Here is a 27,403-nt window from a genome sequence, read left to right as displayed (position 1 = left end):
CTAGCAGAATAAAAAATAAACAAAATGCATAGATGAAAAGGAAAAAGACAACAACAAAAGCATCAGGCACACCACCAATATGAACCCAAGTATGAACCCAAGCATGCTCTAACTGTGATGTCAATGGGCCCTGAATAATAGAATTTTCATTGTTGAGACTGAAGTGGACCAAATCTCAAAAGAATGTAAGGATGCACCATTAATCCAAGAGGTATACGGTTCCAAAATAATTAGATTAAAAAAGGAACATTGACAGTTGTCAAAAGATAGAAGCTCAGGAGATTTTCATTGAAATACAAAAAGTAATTTAATTGCTGCAGTGCCAGGATAGAGCAGCTTATATTGTAGAGAGGTAACTTTTAATTGCTTACCAATCACAAAGTTTGAGGAATAAGTTGTTTACAGACAGAGATATAAAGAGAAATTGGCTTATTTGTAACCAGAAAGAGAAGACTGGAGTACAAAGTTTTAGCAGTCTAATTAGCCTATAGAATTCCTCATTTTTTATGCAGAATACTACACTGAGGAAACAATCCAAAGCCCTTAGGGCATTACAGAGATATAAAGCATAGTAATGGTGGACAAATGATTGCCTGAGGTCACATAATGAGTTAGTGATATAGGCTCAACTTCAAAGCCATTAGAGTATACTCTACCAGCCAGTCTAAATTAATTAAAGATATCACAGGACTACTTTATTTCGTCTTTGGAAGGGGAGAGATGCTAATCATTTGCTAACTTTGTATGCATTTCTCTACTTCAGTTGTAATTTAAAATTATACAACTAGGGCAGGATTGAATTGGTCATAGTGAAGCTACATGTTAATGCACAGTTCAATACTGAAGTATATTTATATGCCATGGACAGCACAGTAGTACAGTGTTGTAATGCTACTGCCTCACTGATACAGAGTCTTGGGTTTGAATCCCGTTCCCACATGAGGCATATGGAGTTACACATTCTCTCCACCATCATCAAAAACATCTGTGTTAAGCTAATTGATGATTCTAAACTGGCCAGTGTGAGTGTGCCCAGTTCTGATATACCATCCAGGGCTGATTCTTGCCAATAACCATGAATTGAGTTAAACAGGTTTGGGGTTTAAAGGCCACTACACCACACTGGCAGCAATTAGTTGGATGCTGTTCTTCACTAAAGCTGAGCACGGCTCCTAAAATTACCCCTGGGACCACAACAAGTAACAAGTATGAGAATAAATCAAAAAGTAAAGACAATTTGAAAATTACATGGTAACGGCAATGGACTGAAGCTGACACAATTCACACACATTTGTGATGGCTTATAGGTAGTTCGAATACGCACAGCGAAGCGCTCTGCCTTTAGTCTAGTTGAAGCCAAGGTCAAATGAACATGGATGCTACACTGTGGGATTGCACCATTGTTGAACAATGTTGGCTGCAGATCAGTAAGCTGTTTGGGTACCATCTTGTGCAAACGTTATGGACTATTATATCATTATGAACTATGGCATGTTTAGATCCATAGCTGAAATCAAAATGTGCAGCAACAGTGGACAATGAAATCCATCAGCCCTCTCTGATTAAGACATTTCTTACCATGTCGAAGTGGACTTGTATGCACAATGTTTGATGGTCAACCACACCAACTTTGTTGTTACTATTGTTCTTCTTGCTTTAAACCTATTAACTCATTCACAAACAATACATTGAGTAATGCTATTTTCATTTACGTACTGAGCCAACCTATATGTTGATTTGACCTTGGCTACAACTAGACTAACACCAGAGCATTGCACAGTGTGTGTTCGAACCATCCCTAAGCCATCATGAATGTATTATATTGTGTCAGCTTCTATTTGTTGCAGCTACTGTGTAATTTTCAAATTGCCTTTACTTTCAGATTTACTTTTGTGTTTGTGCATGAATATTATCAACAGCCATGCACATACCACACCTGTGTTTAATGGCTCAACAACATGCATGGCTGTGTGTGGATATTAGTAAGAGCTGCACATCATCTTATATCTTTAAACGCTCAAAGACATTTTAGCATTGTTTCAAATCAACACATGAGGATTGACCCTTGCCATTGGCAGAGTTAGACTAGGACTAGAAATCCAGTCGAGGTTTGTAGGAAGAAGTATGACTGAGGGAGGTTAAAAAGGCAGCCAGTGAAAGTATCAGTAGGAAGCCAAATACTGTAGTGAAATACTGTATTGGATTAAGAAATCAGTTTTCACAAAAGGCTAAAGTTAAATGTAAGATCTGTAACCGATGCACATCTAAAACTGTCAGTCATTTGCAGGATACTCAGCATATTTACATACAGTGGTGTGAAAAACTATTTGCCCCCTTCCTGATTTCTTATTCTTTTGCATGTTTGTCACACAAAATGTTTCTGATCATCAAACACATTTAACCATTAGTCAAATATAACACAAGTAAACACAAAATGCAGTTTTTAAATGATGGTTTTTATTATTTAGGGAGAAAAAAAAATCCAAACCTACATGGCCCTGTGTGAAAAAGTAATTGCCCCCTGAACCTAATAACTGGTTGGGCCACCCTTAGCAGCAATAACTGCAATCAAGCGTTTGCGATAACTTGCAATGAGTCTTTTACAGCGCTCTGGAGGAATTTTGGCCCACTCATCTTTACAGAATTGTTGTAATTCAGCTTTATTTGAGGGTTTTCTAGCATGAACCGCCTTTTTAAGGTCATGCCATAGCATCTCAATTGGATTCAGGTCAGGACTTTGACTAGGCCACTCCAAAGTCTTCATTTTGTTTTCTTCAGCCATTCAGAGATGGATTTGCTGGTGTGTTTTGGGTCATTGTCCTGTTGCAGCACCCAAGATTGCTTCAGCTTGAGTTGACGAACAGATGGCTGGACATTCTCCTTCAGGATTTTTTGGTAGACAGTAGAATTCATGGTTCCATCTATCACAGCAAGCCCTCCAGGTCCTGAAGCAGCAAAACAACCCCAGACCATCACACTACCACCACCATATTTTACTGTTGGTATGATGTTCTTTTCTGAAATGCTGTGTTCCTTTTACGCCAGATGTAACGGGACATTTGCCTTCCAAAAGTTCAACTTTTGTCTCATCAGTCCACAAGGTATTTTCCCAAAAGTCTTGGCAATCATTGAGATGTTTCTTAGCAAAATTGAGACAAGCCCTAATGTTCTTTTTGCTTAACAGTGGTTTGCGTCTTGGAAATCTGCCATGCAGGCCATTTTTGCCCAGTCTCTTTCTTATGGTGGAGTCGTGAACACTGATCTTAATTGAGGCAAGTGAGGCCTGCAGTTCCTTAGACGTTGTCCTGGGGTCTTTTGTGACCTCTCGGATGAGTCGTCTCTGCGCTCTTGGGGTAATTTTGGTCGGCCGGCCACTCCTGGGAAGGTTCACCACTGTTCCATGTTTTTGCCATTTGTGGATAATGGCTCTCACTGTGGTTCGCTGGAGTCCCAAAGCTTTAGAAATGGCTTTATAACCTTTACCAGACTGATAGATCTGAATTACTTCTGTTCTCATTTGTTCCTGAATTTCTTTGGATCTTGGCATGATGTCTAGCTTTTGAGGTGCTTTTGGTCTACTTCTCTGTGTCAGGCAGCTCCTATTTAAGTGATTTCTTGATTGAAACAGGTGTGGCATTAATCAGGCCTGGGGGTGGCTACGGAAATTGAACTCAGGTGTGATACACCACAGGTAGGTGATTTTTAACAAGGGGCAATTACTTTTCACACAGGGCCATGTAGGTTTGGATTTTTTCTCCCTAAATAATAAAACCATCATTTAAAAACTGCATTTTGTGTTTACTTGTGTTATATTTGACTAATGGTTAAATGTGTTTGATGATCAGAAACATTTTGTGTGACAAACATGCAAAAGAATAAGAAATCAGGAAGGGGGCAAATAGTTTTTCACACCACTGTAGCTTGTGGTGACAAATGAGGTAGAGCTTACTGCAGGATAAAGAAAAGGCGCTCAGACATTTGAGGAAGGTGGAGAAGTAATTACCTCTATATTGAGAAAGGAAAAATCATGGGGTCATGAAAGGTTAACACTGTGCAGAATGAGGACCAGCAAAGAGAAAAATGAGAACTGAATTGCAGCAAGAGCATATCATGATGTTTAAATTTGTAGGAGGGAACTCTATCCATCAGTGTTTGAAATCAAAATGCAAAATCTGTATACTTGTTCATTGTGTAAATCATGTAAAGCTGGTTCAAACAAACTTAAAATGAAACCAGAGGAAGGAATTTAGTATTAGGGATAAAAATAAAAGATAGATAGATAGATAGATAGATAGATAGATAGATAGATAGATAGATAGATAGATAGATAGATAGATAGATAGATAGATAGATAGATTTACAAAAACAAAAAAATCACAAAACAAACTTTATCAAGTGCAATGAAATCAACCCAGGAAGAAAGGTATTTAGTATAGTATATACAAAGACTCACTTTCTGTGCTAAATTTTTCAACTTAGCCCATCATCACAGACTAATTTTCCCGGTGAGGGTCATGGTACTATTCCATCCATCCATCCATCCATCCATTATCCAATCCACTATATCCTAACTACAGGGTCACGGGGGTCTGCTGGAGCCAATCCCAGCCAACCCAGGGCGCAAGGCAGGAAACACACCCCGGGCAGGGCGCAGGCCCACCGCAGGGTACACACACACCCACACACTAGGGAAAATTTAGTATCGCTAGTGCACCTAACCTGCATGTCTTTGGACTGTGGGAGGAAACCGGAGCACCCGGAGGAAACTGGCACTATTCCTGTTAACCTTACTGCATTGTTGGCATGGGGAGTACCATCAGCCACCATCAGTGCACTAGGGCTGATAGGAGGACACCTTTATCTTCACGCACTAAGTTTTAATGTCATTTGCAAAAGAAGGTTCTCATCAAATATTGCCAATGCCACTACAGTGTCTCTTTTTTCTCATCTAATTTGGATAACATCTTTTGTCTAGGATGTGTAATTCTTTTTGTCTCATAATGGGTTTTGTTTAGCCATATTGAATTTCTAAAACACAGTTTCCTCTCATTTATTTTAATTTGTATCCCTTTCTGAGAAATGTATGGGTCCAAAAAGAGTGCATGGTGTTGCCAGGCCCTTAAAGGAGCAGTATGTACCTTTCTTTCCACTTCCTAAAGAAAAAAACAGATACTTCTAAAATTACAAAAAACTCTTTTTAGTGAGTTACACAGTGTGAAACTGAATTTTTAGATTCACTTTTGTAAAACTGTACATAAACGAAATTTGGCTGTTCTGCTCTACTGTTTTTATGCTGTTGAACTTTTCTACATGAGATGGGTAGAAACGTGTCGTGAAGTGTGAGTCCCTGTCTTGCACCCCAAAACACAAGGCTGAGTCTCAGTACTTTAGCAAAACCAGCTCTATTCAGCTTGAAACAGGAACACCACAGTTATTTATTGTAGTGCGATCTACTATTCTCCTATACACAGACAGAGCAATCAAGAAGGGTCGTGGCCAGGTTATTGGCCAAGTAATTCTGTTCCCTGCATTTATAATGTTCCTTGCATCAACCATCGACAGCAAGCACTTAGCACAACCGCATTCAACTCAGATTTGCATTAGCTGTGAGCTGCTACAGCGTTTTGAGCCTGCGGTTGTCCTGCTTAGGGAGCTCTTCGCTGTGTTGTTCCGTTGGGGTAGTCCCAGAAGAGTTTAGGAACCTTACAGTGTCCACGACAAAAATATTCAATAAGAAGCCTTTAGTAAATAATTAGGCAATATCCAAAGGCATTCGGCAGAAGTTTTGTAGTTAGGTTGTAGTTAGTTAGGTGCTGCTTAACAGTCCATTGGCATGGCTCAGGATACAGGGTGCTTTTAGCATGTGTCCATACACTAAGCTTGTGATTTTAGCCAATTTCACATTACATGACTTCTTGTCATGGGGTATGTCAGACTGGCCAATCACTTTTTGCCGATCTGTCTGCCAGACCATGTCTATTTATACAACTAAAAATCGCTGGTCATGTCCTGACTGAATGCCAAACCTCCAGCACAGACTTACTCACCCCCTTTCAGACAGTCAATAGTATGCTGCACTGCATGAAGGGTTTACAGGTGCAGCAAGTCTTATTTTTCTTCTTCTATACTGTGGTGGTACTTAAAACACAAAACATAACACAGATGAGCTTCCCTTCTGTATGTGATGTCCACAACACTGTTTCTTATTCTTCATTGCTGGATTTGACACAAAATATTGTGATTTCTAGGAATTTTAAATCAACTTTAAACATTTTATAATATTATATACCACTGTTTTCTAATAATATTAATTCCACAAAAATTCAAGCACCCTCTCCTGCTACTCTTCCCCCCACCTCAGATGCTTTCCATGGTTCATACTATTATGCTGACCCATCTCTTAAAACAGCATAGAGGCTTAATTTTCTTTTTGCTATAATCATTCAATCAATTTTATTTTATAGAATGTTCTTCCCAGTACCAAAAGGTGTTCTACAAAGCAAAAAAGCTAAATTAAAAGATGCATTTCTTAAATATTTGGTCTGAATCTAAAAGGGCTTGTTTCCATCAATGACTAATGTTTTAAAACAATGAAAATCAAGAATCTATTAAAATAAGAAAAAGTCCAGAAGTTAAGTGGAAAAAGCTAGCATTCGCTCATTTATTCATCTCCCAAACACACTTAATCCATTAAGAGTAAAACTGAAAATAGAAAGTTTTTTCACAATAAAAGCAAAGCTCCTTAAGACATTTTCAATAAACAAAATATGAACCAGTGAGTCTGCCTGTGTTTTAAGTAATTTCCTGCATGTAAAGTATTTTATCCTTTCATCCATTTTCTATGCCTAATCCTGTCTCATGTAAGGGCCTGCTGCTAATGAAACATTTGGAAATAGAACCTTATGCATGGCAGGACTGTGCCCTGAACTGGTGGCAAATCCATAACTCTATTACATTTACCTTAATTACTTTTGAAATTATTTAACCCATTCAGTAGCACAAGCAAGTACTACTTTAGTACCTTAATTATAATTACACACTTTAGTTCTGAATTAAAAAATAATGTATTACATAATGGCTATAACACTAATGCTAATAATGCTGCTTGTCATATTAGTGTAATGGCCTGGCAATCTGCCCATTCTTCAGCCTCACCCATGAAGGACTGTCATCTTTGCACAGGGTGCTGAACCACCCTTCGAGAACTAGTGTCCGCACCCAGGATAGAGTCCAACACCCATGATTAGGCAACTTAGACCAGAATTCACTGTGACTAAGGAAAGCACCAAAATAAATTTAAAATAAAAATCACCAGACAATATGCAATGTAGTGTTACGTTTTGTTACAAAAGAGATGAAGTGTTAAAAAAAAAGTGTGTATCCTTTTCTCAACTTGCAAGCCTAAAGGCTCAAATGTGAGGTGCATTTTGGACAGTCTAAAATTAATCGTGAATGATGCAGTGTCAACAGAGTTCGATTTTGTTTGGAGTTTGCATGCTCTACTTGTATTAAATGAGATTTTGTGTTAAAAATAAAAGACATACTGTGACTTGTGTGAGTTAGTATGCCCTGCTGATGGGATGGGTGCTCCAAAAATCCCTCCATTATTGTGGGAAGATTTAGCAAATGGATATTATCTGCTATGGAATGGCTAACATCACTGCCTCACTGCCCCATGGGCCTGATCCAGTTTGCACTCACTGCCTTATCATCATACATTACAAAGATGTACTTTGAGCAAATGTTGCTGGGTTAAACTCTACCTCTCTGCAAATCTATAATGAAAAGACTGGCTTAGAAAATGGACAGATGCATATTGCTACTGAAAAAAGATGTGGATACCTGCAGCTTTTCACAACTGAGAGGGATGTGGATGGAATGTACCTCCATGGTACATATCTCAGACACGCATGTTGGGGTGATTGCTGCTCTAAACTGGTCCTGTATGAATGTGTGTTTGTGTATGTGCACACATACTTGACTACTGTGTTGGACTAACACCCTGCCCTCCACCTGATACTACTGGAAAACAATCTGGTGCTATGTGAACCTGACTTGAATTAAGCAGGCTAGAAAATGAATTGTTGTAGAAGATAAAGCAAGATTGAAATATTGAATGGTACAACGGTTTTGACAGCCATTATTTTATCATGGTGGAGGCCATTCCATTGGGAATGGTGCTCTATTGTGACATGTGACAACAGCAAGTTGCAATTGTGACATTATCACCCGGACACTTTTTCAGATGGCAAGGGATTAGTCCCAACATCCAAGATCTTGGATTCACTAAAAACCGTCTTCTGTGGTAATAAAACCATTTTAGGGAGTCAGGACTTTAATGATGTTTTTGACTTTGAGCTTTGATTAATGTTTTTGTCTCAGATCTCTCTGCAAACGTTTCCACTGCTTTTTATCTCCTAATCTTTTGTTCAATTTTTTCTGCCAGATTCCATTGTGGTGGTACTGTGATAAATTGGAAATGGTGTGAATTATCAAAAAAAAAAAAAACAATTAAGCATTGTTTAACCTTTAATTTGTTTGAGTGCTTTTTTGTTGTCCAAGGAAGGCATTTATTACTTCTTATAATTATGTATGGTACATGACTCAATGACAAGTTTTCGAGGTCCCATGATTCTTTTCTCTCTGCTCTTACTTAGAAGTCCAGACACACAATAAAACCCATGAGCTTTCTTCTCAAGGCTAAGGATATCCCTCTGGATATCCTTGGTACATCCAGAAGGATAAAGATACAAGAACTGGCTCCATGCCAGCTTTGCAGCACATTACCCTTAATCTTCTGCTCCCTTTTTACGCTTTGTCTTGGCACAATATGAAGAGAACTTGGCTATAATCCTAGAGTAGCAGCCTGATGATTCCTGAGGGCTTCCCCTCCTGTAAATGTGACTCCTTTTTTAAATATAACATCATGGTGCTTTCCTTGTCTTTAAGCCTCTCAGAAAATGGCCTGAAAGATTCTGTATTTATGTATTAGGTTAACACTGGCATTTTCAGATTTGTTTAATGTAAACATAGATTTCAGTGCATGGGGGCACAGAAATACTGCTTTCTCTGAATCTGATTCCCTGCCTAGCCACCATATGAATGGAATCACGTTTTCCTGGTATCTTCGTGGTTTTGCTGAAGGTATTGTGGTTTCCTACTGCATTCCAAAGAGATACAGTGCATCCGGAAAGTATTTACAGCGCATAACTTTTTCCACATTTTGTTATGTTACAGCCTTACTCCAAAATGGATTAAATTCATTTTTTTCCTCAGAATTCTACACACAACACCCCATAATGACAACGTGAAAAAAGTTTACTTAAGATTTTTGCAAATATATTAAAAATAAAAAAATTGAGAAAGCACATGTACATAATTATTCACAGCCTTTGCCATGAACCTTAAAATTGAGCTCAGGTGCATGATGTTTCCCCTGATCATCCTTGAGATGTTTCTGCAGCTTAATTGGAGTCCTCCTGTGGTAAATTCAGTTGATTGGACATGATTTGGAAAGGCACACACCTGTCTATATAAGGTCCCATAGTTGACAGTTCATGTCAGGGCACAAACCAAGCATAAAGTCAAAGGAAATGTCTGTAGACCTCCGAGACAGGATTGTTTCGAGGCACAAATCTGGGGAAGGTTACAGAAAAAGTTCTGCTGCTTTGAAGGTCCCAATGAGCACAGTGGCCTCCATCATCTGTAAGTGGAAGAAGTTTGAAACCACCAGGACTCTTCCTAGAGCTGGCCAGCCATCTACACTGAGTGATCAGGGGAGAAGGGCCTTAGTCAGGGAGGTGACCAAAAACCCGATGGTCACTCTGTCAGAGCTCCAGAGATCCTCTGTGGAGAGAGGAGAACCTTCCAGAAGGACAACCATCTCTGCAGCAATTAACCAATGAGGCCTGTATGGTAGAGTGGCCAGACGGAAGCCACTCCTTAGTAAAAGGCACATGGCAGCCCGCTTGGAGTTTACCAAAAGGCACCTGAAGGACTCTCAGGCCATGAGAAACAAAATTTTCTGGTCTGATGAGACAAAGATTGAACTCTTTGATGTGAATGCCAGGCGTCACGTTTGGAGGAAAGCAGGCACCGCTCATCACCAGGCCAATACCATCCCTACAGTGAAGTATGGTGGTGGCACCATCATGCTGTGGGGATGTTTTTCAGCAGCAGGAACTGGGAGACTAGTCAGGATAAAGGGAAAGATGACTGCAGCAATGTACAAGACATCCTGGATGAAAACCTGCTCCAGAACGCTCTTGACCTCAGACTGGGGCGACGGTTCATCTTTCGGCAGGACAACGACCCTAAGCACACAGTCAAGATATCAAAGGAGTGGCTTCAGGACAACTCTGTGAATGTCCTTGAGTGGCCCAGCCAGAGCCCTGACTTGACTCTGATTGAACATCTCTAGAGAGATCTTAAAATGGCTGTGCACTGACGCTTCCCATCCAACCTGATGGAGCTTGAGAGGTACTGCAAAGAGGAATAGGTGAAACTGGCCAAGGATAGGTGTGCCAAGCTTGTGGCATCATATTCAAAAAGACTTGAGGCTGTAATTGCTGCCAAAGGTGCATCGACAAAGTATTGAGCAAAAGCTGTGAATACTTATGTACATGTGATTTCTCAGTTTTTATTTTTAATAAATTTGCAAAAACCTCAAGTAAACCTTTTTCACGTTGTCATTATGGGGTGTTGTGTGTAAAATTCTGAGGAAAAAAATGAATTTAATCCATTTTGGAATAAGGCTGTAACAACAAACTGTGGAAAAAGTGATGTGCTGTGAATACTTTCTGGATGCACTGTACGTTGACTCAAGAGAGTGAGAGTCTGAGGAAGTGTATACTGTAATGGACTGATATGATAAGTCAGTGGGCAGTTAATGCCTTGCCACTGATTCATTGGCTTCCTGTAACAATGTAAGGGAAAGAGTAAACCTGAAAGATGGGTGGAGCAATAACTTTAATGAAGTTACATATCCCTTTCTTAGGTGCGCTTGCATATAGTGCAAAAAGCAACTTCTGCGTTTGCCAAGTCTGTCTGTATGCATGAAACAGATCGGTCCCAGCAGATCAATTTTGTTGAAAATTGGCAAACTTGTTTTTCAACAAACTTTTTCAGGATAGCTGAATTTTCTTTGAGACGTCTTAAATACAACATGCTATTTACATTTTTGAAATTTCAAAATCTTTCGCTGGAAAGTATTAGGAAATTTGTGAATTCATTTATCTTAAAACAGAGAAACATGCTTGATTAGTAATTAGTAAATTACCTTGAAAGAGATCACTTTAGCTAGAATATTTTGTATCTTTTCTACTTTTACTCCTCTGGAAGTTGTTCCTGATGGCAAAACGGATCCCCAGTACATGTTAGTGGAACGCTGGGAGAGGTGCATGTGCACAAGTTGCTTATTCACCAGTTCACTTCTCCTGCTGCTTGAGGTAAGTTACCTATAAAAGAAGAAAAAAAAGCAAAAAATCACTTATCTAGAAATGTGTGTAAGAATAAGGAGATTGTCTAAACATTGCTCTGCAAGCACAGAGTGAACAAAAAAGTACTCTGAATGTACAGTCTATTACACTAAAAGCAACCACATGGCTGCATTTTCTTAATATAATAATAATTCACTATTACTCTGACACTAGAATATATCAAAAAACTATTAACCAGCAGTTTTCACCATGAGACTTTCAAAAATGTTATGTTTAACTCTTAACTACTTCTGCTGGTGTATTTTGTACACCGATCCCAGTTATTTTTGTCCAATGTCCTTTTATTTGAATCTATCGACAGCATCCACCATCTATCCTCAGCATGATTCACTAAAAGTACAGTGTTGCAATAACATCCCTCCAGTATCCTCCCAGCTGGGTTTATGTATGGATGCACAGTCGCAAGTTTTATATGGTGCATTTGGTACACCGCACGGGTACTTACATATGTATGACAACGATGAGATGTTCTTCTTTCAATGACTGTCTGCAAAGAACATTCAACAACTGAAGTGAAATGTGACACATGTGCAAATCCTGCAGTGGATGAAAGTGTGGCTGGTGACGAATGAGTACTGGAGAAGTGGATCGGGTTTATTTTCATATAGTCCTAGATGGTGTCATACTATTTAGTAATATGGTATTAAATTCTATTAAAATGTACAATTTAATATTATTTCAATATTTTATATTACAACCTCACAGCATTCATATAAATAGCCATTTTAACATTGGTGCATAAAGTACACTGTGCGAACACTTATGAGATGAGAAATGGTGCAAATTGTTAAGGGTTAAGAAATTTGAACTACAGTTAGTCACAGTGCCATTTTTACATCAAATGAATTGGAATCTGCAGTCTATGAAAGCCACCTTTTTAACTACATGATATTATACAGTCCTGTATGTAATGAAGTCTACTAATACATTTAATTGAATTCTATTACCAATGTTATGTTTGAATATGACTCTGTTATAAAAATATGTAATAAACAAAAATGTAATAACTGACTTTTTGCAGTAACTAAAAATGTAAAATGATTCAATGTCAGAACAGTTAACTAACTCCTTGAATGCACCTAAATGTTACACCATATGTACATTTTCTAACTTCTTTAAAAGTGCTATTGTTTTTGAATCTCTTTCAAACAGACACTCCTCACATGTACACTCTGGCCTGGGGTGCACATGTTCCCGTCAGGGTTTTCCTGTTTCTGTTCCACCCATTGTATTCATATGATGTTAACACCTGTTTCTTACTACAGGCTTAATACTCATTTGATTCTGTTAAGTCAGAAATTCAGTGTGGGGTAGTGAGTGTAACTCTGTGATAGATCTGTGTTGTTACTGTCTGCTTGAAGGTTAATAGAATACTCTTTTAACCTATAAATCAAACCATTGATTTTTTTTAACACACTTATTCAGTGTAGGGTTGTGGAAAGTCAACTTACATCCTGGCAATGCAAGGTGGCAAATAACCGTTGATGGGGTGCCAGTTTTACCTCTAAAGCTTTCCTTTAAAATGATAGTGAAAAAGCTCATTTTCTCTAATAAGTCATTTTAAGGAAGAGAAGCTAGTTAATAGCCCTAGAGTCTGCTTGTCTTCAGGAAGCAATGAATAAAAAAAAACATGCAGCGGATAATGGTTATTCCAGATCATATGTTTATTTATTACCTAACCTTTCGTATATTTTTTTTTTTTTACAAAATGACTTCAGTATTTTCGTTGTACTATATTGTTAGCCTTTAAATTACAAGCCACCATATTTGGTTTCTTTACTGTGGCCACTCTAAAGAATACAAAATAAAAGTTTCCTTCAGTTGCATGCAGGCTCTACATGTTAATACAAATACATGTGAGCAGCTAACCTTCTGACAAATTCAAAACCAAGGCAAAGGGCAGTGTGATGAGAAACTGCATGTTTTGCAATCGATCACCATTTAGGTTAGAATAACTGTTTTTGTAGCAGTTATTACATCTACACAGTTTGTCTTTCTCACTTTTCATGCTAGGTAGGTTTAGCATAATATATTTATATGTTTCCGTTCAATTATTCATATTTATGCACATTAAGAACTTAATTATTCATTAATTCATTTCCCACACTCACTTATTCCAGAGCAAGGCCAGGGAGGATGGATCCTAGGCATCAGTCATTAAGGCAGGAATCATGCCTGGATGGGGCACTAATCCATTAAAGGGGATACTCACTCAAAATGGGACCCTTCGAGTTTCAGACTTTCAAGGGTGTGGGATCAGAGACAAGTTTCTGATTTGGATGTCTTAGTTCATATTCTAACAAAAAAGTTATGTACTTTTTTTTAGGCTAATGTGACCCCAAATCCTGTGTGTTTTTAAGTTATAATCAAAACTGCAATGCTATTTGCTCAATAGATGAGCATATGGAAATATAGATTTATTGATTGATATAGTAAATGTATAATTAATAGTATATATTTTATTATGATTAAAGTTCATGTAAAGGCGTGATTTTGACTTAAACCAAAGAAAATCAATGTAATAACAAGTTACATAAGTGCTAGAGTGCAATCAGAACAGCAAAGGCAAAGTCCATAGGCCACTGATCACAAAGGTGGCAAGCTATCTACCCATCAGCTACACACAGCTTCATAAACAGCAGGCCAAAAGTCACCAGCAGCAGTGTACAGCTGGGATGTTGATGGCAAGAAAGTAGCCAAGTATATTCTGCTATCAGCCTATTGTTGTCTTGACACTATTGTATATCTGGCAAACTATCCTCTTCCAGCCAATCTTGCAATTGACATATTGCATATTTCCTTACTTATTTTAATAAAATATTTAATTAATTATATTTAGATTACTACAACTTATGATTTTCATTATTACTATAGAAAATTAATATTACTAAATTATATTATTACTACTGACAAAGAAAGCTTTAGTCCACACATTAAAATAACTTCTAGGCGTTAATTATATCAAGTATAGGTATTCTTCACAATCTGACAAAAGTGAGATACTAATAGTAGTGATTAATATAATAAGGAAACACAAACAACCATATCATAGCAATGCCATTTCTTACAAATAGCTGGGCACTTTAACAATAAGTTTAATGATGCAAATTTAACATGTTCAAACACTTTTTCACCCACACTGTCTCGAACAAGGACAGCTTTTTGAAATCTCAAGACCTACAAGCTGCATCTTTAATATATGTTCCTCTTTTCATCCTTAATTAACACAGACATAATAAAGCAAGCCTGGTTTGCAATCAGTTTGTTTCATCTCGCATTTATAAGATCACATAAGATTAATAACAGACCTTGCTCTGCCCATTTCACATCCATGAATGTTTTATCCACTTATTTCTGATAATGGCGATCCTCAAAACCAAAATAGCTAGGAAATTTCATACAAATAACTGAGCACTAAAACAGTATGTTTAATGATGCAAATTTAACATGTTCAAACACTTTTTCACCCACGTTGCCTTGATCAAGGACAGCTCTTTGAAATCTCAAGACCAAAAAGCTACTTCTTTGATATTTGTTCCACTTTTTGTCCTTAATTAACACAGACATAATTAAGTAAGCATGGTTTGCAATCAATTTGTTTCATCTTCTATTTATGCATTTAAAAGATCACATAAGATTAATAACAGACCTTGCTCTACCCACTTCATTACTTCCTGTCAAGATGTACCCCTCTTCAATTAGTTGATGCTAGAATGGGTTCTACTTATTATTTCTTCTTTGGCATGTCCTCTTTTCAATTTCCCCTCTAGCACTTTACCTTTAGCCAGTCAGCTTTCAAATGCCTGATTGATAACAAGCAGTAAATGCAAATGGCATCTTTGGTGATGTTGATGTTATTACTGTAAATAATTGACCTTGTTAACATTTTCAAAATTATTAAAAGATGTGATCTCAACCCTGCTATGTTTTCAGGTCATTTTTTCTCTCATTTACAGTTTATAAGTCCCTAACATTTAGAAAAAAAATAAAAAAGCATATTAACACATACATTTTGCAATTGTCAAATGCCTTTGCTATCAAAGATTTTGAATATGAAATTGAATCTTATGTGATAGAAAATTACCCTCCAAACTAAAATATGATGTTTTTTACACAACACTAACTACATGGATAGTCACTGGGAAAATAAAAATGAAGAGAAAGAAAAGTCTTTAATCAGGTCTAAAATCGAACTAGTTTTGGTCAGGAGACTTTCAGGCAGAGTAGCTTCAGTACCTTACGTGCCTGCCAAAATAACACAAGCAGTCATTTTTCTCACCTAAGATCTCTCTCGTTATCTATGCCTATTTTCTTCTATTTCTTTATTTTGATCAAATGTTGCACTGTTAGAGCAATAAAATACCCATGATGCAAGTCACTAAATATGACAGTTATACATTGAGCACTCTATACAGTTATGATATTTAGTTTCCTCTTACCCACCAAATGAGACTTAGAATGAGAAGAAAACAGAGAACAGGAAAGTCCTAAAATTACTTGAGGTTTTGCTGTGATTACATATGTGCTATTATTATTTTAGACTGTGATATTTGAGAACTGCAATGTTGTATGGCTGTTGTATGCTGAATAATATTTTGTTTCTCGTAGGGTTAATTTATCTGATTTTGGTAATAATGCAAAACAATATTTCCCGTTGTACGATTGTATGTGGGTTAGCATTCACCCTACTAGTCAAAATGAGAGAGCAAGCAAGTAGCTTAGTGTACAATATCACGGCAGAATGTTCATCAGTGGTGCTGTTCCATTCTGAATTACCACAGATTGAGCTGATGAAAGGATGAGGAATATTGGTGATTCTAAGACCGTATAGTAAGGAGAAGAAAACTACAGTCTGTTAAGGTTTAATGAAAGTTCTTAATCAAAACATTTCAAAAACAGAGTCTAATCCAGAATATACAGTATTTTTAACAATATAAGTCAAGAGGTGCACATGCTATATACTTTGAACCTAATTAACCTTTGGTTAAATTGTACTTACTGTAATAGAGAAGATGTACAGCATTGTTCATATTAGCTATCAGTTTGGTCGATAGTCTCTCTTTCACTACTACCTTCAACAGTTAGAGAGTGTGTTGACTAAATCAGCCTGCCTTCCTAATAAGTAGGTTTATTAATTCAGTTGCCCTTTATTTAAGTAATGTACATTTACTCAACTATGACTGAGTATAGAGGCTCTTTGGTTCAGAAAATATAAAAAAAAAAATGTTTTAATCTTTGCAACAACAAATAAAGTTATCCAGCTATTATATTCTGATCTTATCCTGCTTGTCAAGACACTACGTTAGTGCAGAATCATCTGAGAATTTCTGCAAATGACATGACCTGGTGTTATACCTATAGTCTGTCTTTACCTTGTGGTGCTCCAGTGGTATTCACATCCACCTCAGAGACACAGTCCATGAGCCTCACAAATTGTAGCCTACCAGGCAAGTAGTTCATTATCCAGGAAACCATGGGCTTATTCGCTTACATATTCCAGAGATAGTGGGCTAATGAACACCAACACTTACTGAAAATTTGTAAAAATCATTGCATGGTCAGACAACTTCTGGGCATAAACCACTTACAATCACAGAAAGACCATAATATGGTGAAAACCTCACAAGTCTGTGCCTCCTCCTTGCCAGTAGTTTTCAGTGCAGGCTAGAAATGATGAAGTAATGGTCAGAAGGATGTTTTTATAGTATATAGTTGTCCATCTCTCTCTTGCATTTCAGTTAGCTTCACTGTAACTATATTTTTACTTCTTTCTCCTGTAATAACTGTACTAACTCTGATCTGACCATTTTTCAATTCAATTGTACTATTCGGTTTGTTCCTCACGTCATCTACACTCTAGCCTTTAATTATGACTTATTATTGAAAGAGGCATACTTATTTTTGAAAAGCAACATGTGATTTTGTATTTTATGAAAGGTACTATATGAAATAAAGATAGATTGATTTTTCAATGTCATGAGGTATTTGATTAAAATGTAAATCAGGTACACCCCCTCTGGCCAGTAGCTTACTTAACTGCAAAGGGTTTTCAGATTGATAATGCTCCATGCCACAAGGCTGGAAAAGGCAAACCATTAAATTCATGTTAATAATATCCTGTCAAGTGACACAGGGTCAGATTTATAAAACTTGCATACTCACAAAAAGAGGCCATAAATGTGCATATGGAACTTTCCACACAAAAGCTAGGATTTATAAAAGAAAACTTGAAGAGGACAACTTGTGTACATTTAGGACAACTGTGAACCGTGTGTACACAATATTTTGAAGAAAGTGGGAAATGATGAAACCTTTGATAAAGTAGGAAAATGTAGCCAAACCAGATTAAGGACTTACATGTATAATAACTCATATCATTAAGTGTTGTTATAATGTGTGTTGATGTGACTTGATGTAAAAATGTTATTTTAATTCCTTTTAAGAGGGCCAACGAAGAGCTTTCTTGACTTTTTGTCAGTTTATATCAGCTACCTATGATCACTTCTCAGCATCTGAAACCAAAACAAACCCTTGTTGTCAATAATTGCAAACATAGGTGTGATTCACTTCCTCTGCACATAAAGCTCTAAATATCATACTGTTTAGACCATTCCATAGCCTAATAGTTTTGACAGAACATGGCATGTTTGGTGCTGCTTTGAAACTATGTAAATGGTCATACACAAAAGGAATGAGCTTTTAGGGACAGGGAGGATTTGTTGGCCCATGATGATGACGCTTGGCTTATGAACTGATTTTGGCTCCCAATAGCCATTCTATTGGAACTATGTGTTGAATTGGGAAACCTGCATCGGCAAGACGGATGACCCTGTTCAGAGACAACTGGCTGACAGGTCAGGAATATCTCAGTCAAGATTCAGTTTTGTCATGCCCACTGCACTGGAGCCATAAACTAATTGACGAGGTGCTTCATTCAATTTCCATATGGTGTGGCTGTAGAGGCAAATATAAGAAGGTAATAGGCTGCCATGTCTGGTTATCCTAATGGAACTGTGGCAATTGACTGAACTCATTTTGCAAAAAAAATGTAAGCATTTTTTTAAGCACTAAGATAAGACTTACAAATATCATAGCTCTGTGAGGGTGGCGCAGTGGTAGCGCTGCTGCCTTGCAGTTAGGAGACCCAGGTTCGCTTCCCAGGTCCTCCCTGCGTGGAGTTTGCATGTTCTCCCCGTGTCTGTGTGGGTTTCCTCCAGGCACTCCGGTTTCCTCCCACAGTCCAAAGACATGCAGGTTAGGTGGATTGGTGATTCTAAATTGGCCCTAGTGTGTGTCCTGCGGTGGGTTGGCACCCTGCCTGGGATTGGCTCCAGCAGACCCCTGTGTTTTGATTTAGCGGGTTGGGAAATGGATGGATAACTCTGTGATCTTCGCAGCACATGAATTATTTATTTTGAAATGGTGTAGCTGTGGCAGATGACTTGATGCAGGTGCTGTATGTGATGGCTGACTTGTTTAGGTAACTGAATGAGCCCTTAGTTTTTATATGGTCTGCACTATTCATTGTAACTGCAGTTGTGTCACTACATATGCCAGGTAATAGTGACATTTCCCTGACTCCACAGTGCAGAGGAGATCCACTTTAATGCCGTGCAGAACACATAGAACTCCTCAAACTCAATTGGCAATGTCTAGATGCATCATATGAGAGGCTGCTCTGCTGGAAAATGAAGGTCTCCATTATTGTGATTCCATATGAGATAGATATATAGATACTTTATTAAACCCAAGGGGAAATTCACATACTCCAGCAGCGGCATACTGATGAAAACAATATTAATTAAAGAGCAATAAAAGCGGAGTGTAAGATAAAAAAATGACAGGTGGAGAGTATATAGTGTTAACGTTAACAATTCACTATTGAGTTAAGTTTCTGATTCTACAATGTAAAAAATGTCAAGAAAAGTTGATTTTAGCATGATGTCTGCATATTTCTGTGTGTGTGTCTATGGAAGACTGAAATTGATTGTTAGATCTTAACATTACAATTTCTTTGTAAAATTATATGTTCTTTTTTTGCATTGTGTAAAGCTCCTGGACAATGACATCCTAACAAAGACAGAACATTTTCAAAGAGAGCTATCCATCCTCAATGCTACAGCCTAAATGCAACAATAACTTCCAAAAAATTGAACTATGTTCTTCACACAAGTTGCATTGTGTTTGCCATGCTCCAGGCCTATTGTTTTTGTCCATTTTAGTCTAGTACTTATCCCCATTTCCTTCAAAATCAGTTTGACCTAGAAATTGTTTAATTTAACCAGGATCTCTGCAGTCTGCTCCATTTAGTTGTGGGGACAGGCATATTGCTTTGCAAATATTTTGCATGAGTAGTTTTTGAGATGCATAATTTATTTAAATATGCACGTTAACACACACACACATATTTTTAAGTGAAGATAGCTGACAGCTTGTCTGCCCTACCAGATCACATGCTAAATGATGAAGAGAAAGAAATGCATACACACAAACAACTAGATCTGTAAAAGTCACCCTGGACAGAGGCATTAAGCCATCCTGAAAAATCTGTCTGTCTGCAGTACATTTACTTCATATGACTCAATGTGTTTAGCTTCAAATTAAATATTATTTAAGTTGTTCACTTGATTCAATTTTCTATTAATTTCACTCAGCGCTTAATATACACTAGCTGTGTTACCTGTCAAGGACAGGTAAGAGAATAAAGTTTAAAATATTTGGTATTTCTTACCCTATGTAAACCTTCAACGTTCCTTGTGTGCCTTTCCTTGGTATCCTTGCGTTTGAGCTTCTCTTGCACAGCACTCCCTCTTTTGAGTGCATTCCTATAAAGCCTGCTACTCAGACTCCTTAATTTCCGTACACCTGGCTCGTCTCCTGCCTCTGAATGCCTGAATCCTATGCCTTTACACTTCTTCATCTGCCTCAGTTTCTCTTGCCAGGCAATTCTTTTTTGAATTTGTCACCAAAGTCAAACTAACCAATCACAATGCGTGGAGGGACATTTTACACACACTGGAGTGTTTTATTATATAGTAGATAGATTACATAAAATATTGTAGTAACTTGATTCTATATTATTGTTTTTTTATATACTATATTATTCATTTTGTTGCATGATATTTGGGGGTCAGAGTTCAGGGTCAGCCATTGTACAGCACGCCTGAAGGAATGTTCAGGTTAAAAGCCTTGCCAACAGATTAGGATCCCTTCTGGCAGTAACGGTACTTGAACCAGCAACCTTCCACATTACTAGAGCACACCCTTAGCCTCAGAGCCGCCACCACCATGCTGTACAGTACAATCAGTTTCATTATATGTAAAAATCTTAATTTAACTGATTCCCTGTGGTATCACTGAAGTGTAATTTACATGGAAGTACTGTATTGACCATTCCATACTGGTTTATTTTTCAAATCTAGCCGAGGAACACGTGGACAATAAAGTTAAATCACATCAATGAGATTTGGACTACTACTTCATATTCCAAATCATCAACCTGGCTTTTAACTTCTAAAGCTGTCATCAATAATTGTTCCACAGCAACCAGACAGACCACCCATTCTTTACAAAGTGGCATTGTGCAGCTCTCCTAAGGTCTCTGGCTCTTAGTCTTTTCTTCATTCCCGGGTAGTAGTGTTATAGTTCAAACCTTGCCTTATAACTCGCCTATTCTAATCTTTAATATCAAAAGCAATTATGTTCATTTTATTTTCTGACATTTCAGCATCCAAGTTCGTAATATTCTAATGTGCGGTTTATTAAATATTCGATCAACCTACTCCTGTTTGAAACGTTTATGTTAACAAATATACTATTTAGTCTGCCGCTCTGAACCAAATTTGACTGTGTCGTCCGTGGAAGGCGCTATGCAAAACAAAAACTGACCAGTTAACCCAACATCAGACTCCCTCTGCGCCGTCATTTGCCGAATGGAACCACGCCTGCCAGTAAACGAAAATGTTTTGACACTTTATTTTTTTCTCCCCAAAGCAGGCTTCAAAATATTATTTTAAAACTATTATTTATTACTTATTCTAGATTTGATCATCGCGGCATGAACATCAGTAAAATAAGTAAAAATCGCAATTGCTTCTTAGAAAGACACCTCTGAAAAGCTGCAAGTGTACGAGCCGCGCTCTCACACTTGACGATGTCAGCCTGTTGATTCTGCCTTGAATAATGCGGTGCAGCAGGCGAACAGAGGCCTCAGTATTTGTGCAGTGACGACGAGCCCGCGGAGGCGCAGCGCTGGAACTGCCCTTTTTAATAAACAGTTAGCAGGTTCCCCCCTCTCGCTCTTCCCTCCTCCTCTTCACGCCGGGATTTGTGTATGGAGTGGAGTGAGTTTCAACGTCACGACTCATTCGAAGCCGCGCCGTTCAGTCTGTCCATTTCGGATACCCACCCGCGGCAAGTGAGCGGCACAGCGGGGGAGAGAGGCAGCGGCATCCCGAGCGACACACACACGGCACTCGCGTTGGGAAAACTTCAATCTCAAAAAGGCAGAAGAATCCCACCCTCTCCCCCACCCCTGACAACGTGCCGCGAAGCGAGTGAGTGCCTCCTCATCTCCTTACTACCTTTTAGTAGTGGAAAGGTTTTGCATTGTTCGGTGCGGACGGGGCTTTCATGTGAGAAGCGTGAAGCCGAACGGGACTCGTTGGGCGCCTTCTTGTCATTCCGCGGGGCTATTCAAAGTGCGCAGTGCGCTTTAAAGAAGCGCCATGTTGGGGAGATAATTTTTCTTTCTTTCATATTTTTTTAATCTGGTCTCTGCTGTTTTTTGAATATCTTCGCGGCTGATACACAGCCAGACGCGCTACTTGTCAGCACGGAGAATATCGAGAAAGTTATTTGACTTGTTGTTTGTGTAAAAGCGGATAAAGTTTGTTATAGAGCAGGAGAGTTTATTTTAAAAAAGTGAAACATGTGACCGTTAGTCAGGGTGCATTGAGGTCACGGGGTTGTCTCATTTGGTAGTGAATTCCGGGCGGCCTAACCTGGGCAGGCAGTGCGTCGCCGGCCCACGCTCTCTAGTAAATTCGCTAGGAGTTGTGCCGGCCGGGTGCCAGGGCAGCGCCCAGACCGGCAGTGGGGTGTACTGACTCATCATCTCCGCGCAGGACGCCAGACACGAGACAGACGGCACAGGAATGCGATTGTCGCTGTTAAAGGGACGTGCCAGACAGATATACTGTATTTCAAGATGTCCACGTTAGGCGAATGTGTCTGAAAACATATTACAAAGCTTTATTCCAAATAAAAAAAACTGCTTCTTATGCCAACATCGCAGACCACACCCCGCATTAATCCGCACATCAGCGCAGTGTCTGCCATAGTGCTGACAAGCAAGTGACATCGTCGTTAGAGTGCCATGAGCAGGAAGAGCCCTTCACTTAGAACAGGGTAGAATATGGTTAGGGCAGAATCTTAACTGGAGGTACACCTCTACCGGTGGAGGGTCCAATCCTAATAGACTGAGACAGATCACTTGTAGAACGGATTTAAACGAGCCTTTATTTGAAACATACCAGAGCAGGACTTGATTCGCGAATAAGTGTAAGGAGAGGGCTGTGTGATACTTAAGTGGAGGCACATCACTTCCAGAACATTATTTAACCTGAAAGCAAAATATTCCTTACCCCCATGCAGACCTCTTAAAAGTATTATGCAGGTGTTTTGTAATATTTCAAATTACAATTGTCATGACTGGTGGCCTAAAATGCACATAATCTTTTTTTATGCTGACAATATACTGTAAATTAACATTTTATTCCTCTTCATTATGTTTTATGCAATAATGTAATTGTGGCTTTTATATATAGTGTGTTTGAGATAACTGGACTTTACCGTAAGCAACTGAAAGTATTTTATACCTCTGAAGCGAATGTTTTTAGTATTTATTGTTGCTGCTTTTCTTCATAGTTTGAGAAGATGTGAGGCATTATGTGTTCATTTATTTCATTCACTCCCACCTTTCATTTCAGCTGATATGATGCATCATTTATTTCCAAGTGCATTCTTGACACATGCTGACAGACGAAGTTGTTGCATCTTATGAAACGGTGGCTTTCAAGTTCAGTCTGGGGCCCTTCTGGGGTTTTGGATGTTTGTTCCAACCACTCCTTCAGTCAGTCAGGCCTTGTTACCTTTAGTTATTCTCATTGTTTAATTAGCTGACCTTTTTTTTTATTTTCCATTCATAACTGCAGAGTAGTTGTGTAATTTAACACTTAACCTGAAATTATGGCTTGTTTGTATTTTTCTGTATCTTTAAATGCTTACTTTGTTTTTTTTAATTCATTTTTTCTATAACATTTACTTTCTTAGTCGTAACTGAATACCAACAATTAATAATGAGCAGAGAAGACACCAGCACAAATGACTGTGAAATGAGCAACTAAGTCGGTGTTACGCATTTGTGTGTTCATTAGTAAATAAATGGCTAGATAACCAGAACATTAAACTATTTAAAGGGAGGGGATGAATAAACATGGTACTTGTGTACTAAACGGACAGATACAAAGGTCGTGGCACCAAATTGAAGAGGGGAGGTTGCATAAGGTTTCTCTCTACCCATTCTAGTGTAGGTCTTCGTGGTGGAGGTTTCATTGCCGTCCATTTAGTACACAAGTACCATGAATTCTCACACATTTAACACATAAATTCCCACTTCATTCAGTAATAATATATCATAAGCAGTTAGTAATTTATTGATAAATGCAAAAAGCTTAGAAGTTGAGAATTCACCCTTACTTAAAGTAGGAGCCCAATTGTCAGATTAAATCGTTTGAGATTAAAACCTGCAGCCACAGCAGACCTCCTGCCTGGACCGAACTTGAGAAAGACTGTTCTAAAATGTAGTTGGATTTGAAGCCATCACTGCTGTTGGGAAAATCTTGTTTGTTTATGCTTCATGTATTTTTTTTTCCTTTTGTTAGTTACATTAGCTTTTCAGTAACTCATCACACTGAATTAAGAGAATGTGAAGATCTTTAAAAGTTTACAACCGACTGTATAACTAATAACACTAGTTTGTATGCTTTGGAAGGCCTGTAGATTTTCCCATTTTAATTTTTGGTACTAGTGTTTGTGGCTAAAAAATTCTTTAAGTATATTTAATTCCTCATTAACGGTGTTAATTACAATGGACCACCTATCCATTTTGTGAAACGGCTTATTTGGTATAAATGCTTTCTTGTTTATCTTTTCTACACTGGAGCGATGGTTGTTTGATTTATCTGTTCTAGGTTAATAGCATAAAGTAGTTCACTTTGACATTCTTTGGTCAATGTCTTAAAAAGATCACTGCTGGGCATTATAAAACCAGTAACTATATTTCCATTTTTTTTGTTGTACAGCTCATAAAGTCCAAACCCCACCCAAACAAATATGGCATTTTCCACCATGAGTAACTGTTGTAGGATAAAGCTGTTGTGAGCTCACCCTTTTTTCCTGACATCCAAGAACAGCGCTGCCTGTTGGAGCTGATACCTGTGCAACAGCTTTACAGGTACAGCGAGTTCAGCAGCAAGGTTTACCACCTTTTCTTTTTTTTCTGTTCAGCCATGGTACATAAAACATGTAACATCAGGCAGAGAAGTCTCTCTTTTGTTTATCCCTTATATCCCTGGGGGCCTGCAAAATACAGGATCTGTTAAAGTCCATTTCGACACTCTGTATGTGAGTTTGGGCTATACAAAAATAAATTGTATTGTAATTTCTAAATATGAACATACAATGTACAAATTAATCGAAACTGATGTTCAAATTATGTCTTAATAAATATTTCTTGAAGGTAGCAAGTTTTCAATGGTTGTTATAGGCACATTTAAGCCAATACATTTTATTTCATCTGTTTTGTCATACCTGTTCAGTATGTCATCACCGAGTCACTTAAGTCTGTTCTTTTTAAGTTTGATTTTTGCTTTTCTTACCTTTTTTTGTTTTTGTTTTTTTTTTTGGCCTTTTTTTTTCTGTGAAATTTTGCCAGTTTATTGGGAACGTCTTCACTTGCTGCCCGGTTTAGGTTTTTCATGCAACCAGTTTATTGCTTGCATCCTTTTGTCCACCTATGATCTGAGTCATATCATCAACTCTCTCTTTGTCTCTCTCTCTCTCTCTCTCTCTCTCTCTGTAACACACCGTTACTAGTTCTCATCTAACTTTTCCCATATCCTTAAACTTCTAAGATCTGTAACCTGTGGGATACTGTAGATTATATGCATAGTGTGTAGAAATGGTGCAGGTGAACAACAGCATGCCAGTGCAGTATAGTTCATGGATTTGTGTTTTGTCCTCTTTATGTGCTTTAAAGGATGTGGATGTGAGTAGCATGTATGTACTGTACCAATTGATAATGTGGTATGCATAAATATTGCATGGTATTGGTTATCCGTAAATGACTAGAAGATTCATAAAATATCATATAGCATAGATTGTGATAATCAAAAATGATATATACTCAGCAGTTTCCATTATTCAATTCTGTTTGCAATATGAAACGTTTTAGTTTTGTTTTTTCAAATCTTGTTAATATCATACTCTTACAGTTCTGCTGTGCAAATATTTGTATAACTAACTTAATGCTGTTCAGGGTCACAAGGTGCCCGAATCTATCCTAGCAGGAAGGCAGTGGATGAACCATCTTTTCGAAAGTTTACCAACCAATCACATAGTCTACTCGCACACCAACCTACACTTACACAGTACCCATTTAAAGCCACAAGTAAAGCTTATTTGCACATCCTTGGTGATGTGTTGGAAAACTGAGTGTATGTAAGGGAAAATCCATTCGAAAAGAAAGATAACTCTTGCTAATTTAAAATACATATGTTAGGCAGTGGAACCAACCAGAACCACGGCATGTGTTGAAATAAAGATACTTTAAGTGTGTGCTTGTGTTTCTGGTCAGAAAAGAAACACAGCAAATATATTCGCGTAATTAAGTCTTATTGTCTGGTTGTTCTGTTTTTAAGAAACTGCTCACTGAAAAAAAGTTCATATACAGTGTTTAAGCAAATGTATGAAGAACGTGTTACTTGCAGTTAACAAAAGGAAGGTGTATTTGCAGTTGTAATGGAAATGTCAGTCAGTCATTTAATGGAAATGTTACCACAAAATCTATATTTAACACTGTTTAAAGTATCAGATTATGTTTATAGCCATGAAGAAATTCAAATACTGAAGAGTGAGTTGAAATTTTATTATTTAACAAATTGCTTTTCGAAAGTTAATTGGTAACATGAATTTTCCTGTTTTGCCTTAATGACTGAGCTTTCATTTGATTGCACAAAAGGAGTTCTAGAGAATTCCCAGAGCTAACCTAAATTAATATTCTTTCATAGTATGTAGGCTCTGGAGAATGGCTATTTTAGAAGAGATGTGGAAAAGCTTTTAACTGAGTATTATGTCCCTGTAAACATTTATTAATTGCAATTAGTCATAAGGAGAAATTCCTTAGTGAGCTTCAGTGAGTATGGCAGTGTTGGTTTAAGTGCTCAGTACTCATTCTTTAAAATCTCCCAAGAGATACAATAGAACTATCAATCTTTTCTGTCTGTCAATCATTACCAAGTGATGTTATGTTCCAAGCTTTTCTGGTAACCTTTGATGTTTGTATCTTTAAACAAATAAGGCTTCTCAGTTCTCCAAGGATTGCAGCAATAGTCATTTGATAAAATCTGATGTAATATATATATATATATATATATATATATAATAACCTGTTTTTTGGTAAATGGCTGCAGAAAACTAAATGTTCCATTACTTTCAGGCCAAAAGAATAGGTACCAACCCTTGGTAAGATCATAGAGTATCACAGAGAGAACCTATGTATACACACACACCATGATCGCTCATGCCTGAAAATGAGGAATACCCATGGTTCCATCCATTATCCA

The 27,403-nt window shown here is 37.8% G+C and overlaps 1 protein-coding gene and 1 long non-coding RNA gene across 2 annotated transcripts in view; one reads left to right on the top strand and one right to left on the bottom strand.

Annotated features, from left to right (window-relative positions):
• Positions 1-20,315, bottom strand: part of LOC120538067 — a 34,605-nt gene extending 14,290 nt beyond the window's left edge. The window contains exons 1-2 of the long non-coding RNA XR_005635434.1: positions 20,230-20,315; positions 11,279-11,456 (exon numbers count right to left, since the gene is read on the bottom strand). This is a non-coding gene — a long non-coding RNA (uncharacterized LOC120538067). The remainder of the gene's footprint in view (positions 1-11,278; positions 11,457-20,229) is intronic.
• A 1,426-nt stretch (positions 20,316-21,741) lies between these two features.
• cers2a (ceramide synthase 2a) overlaps positions 21,742-27,403 on the top strand; it is a 108,701-nt gene continuing 103,039 nt past the window's right edge. Inside the window, exon 1 of the mRNA XM_039767435.1 lies at positions 21,742-22,054. The gene's annotated coding sequence lies outside the window, so the exon portion shown is untranslated. The remainder of the gene's footprint in view (positions 22,055-27,403) is intronic.

The sequence above is a fragment of the Polypterus senegalus genome, chromosome 1 (assembly GCF_016835505.1).
Source record: "Polypterus senegalus isolate Bchr_013 chromosome 1, ASM1683550v1, whole genome shotgun sequence".
Classification (NCBI taxonomy): domain Eukaryota; kingdom Metazoa; phylum Chordata; class Cladistia; order Polypteriformes; family Polypteridae; genus Polypterus; species Polypterus senegalus.
Note: the sequence above shows the minus strand (reverse complement) of the source record. Positions and strands in the feature narration are given on the sequence as shown.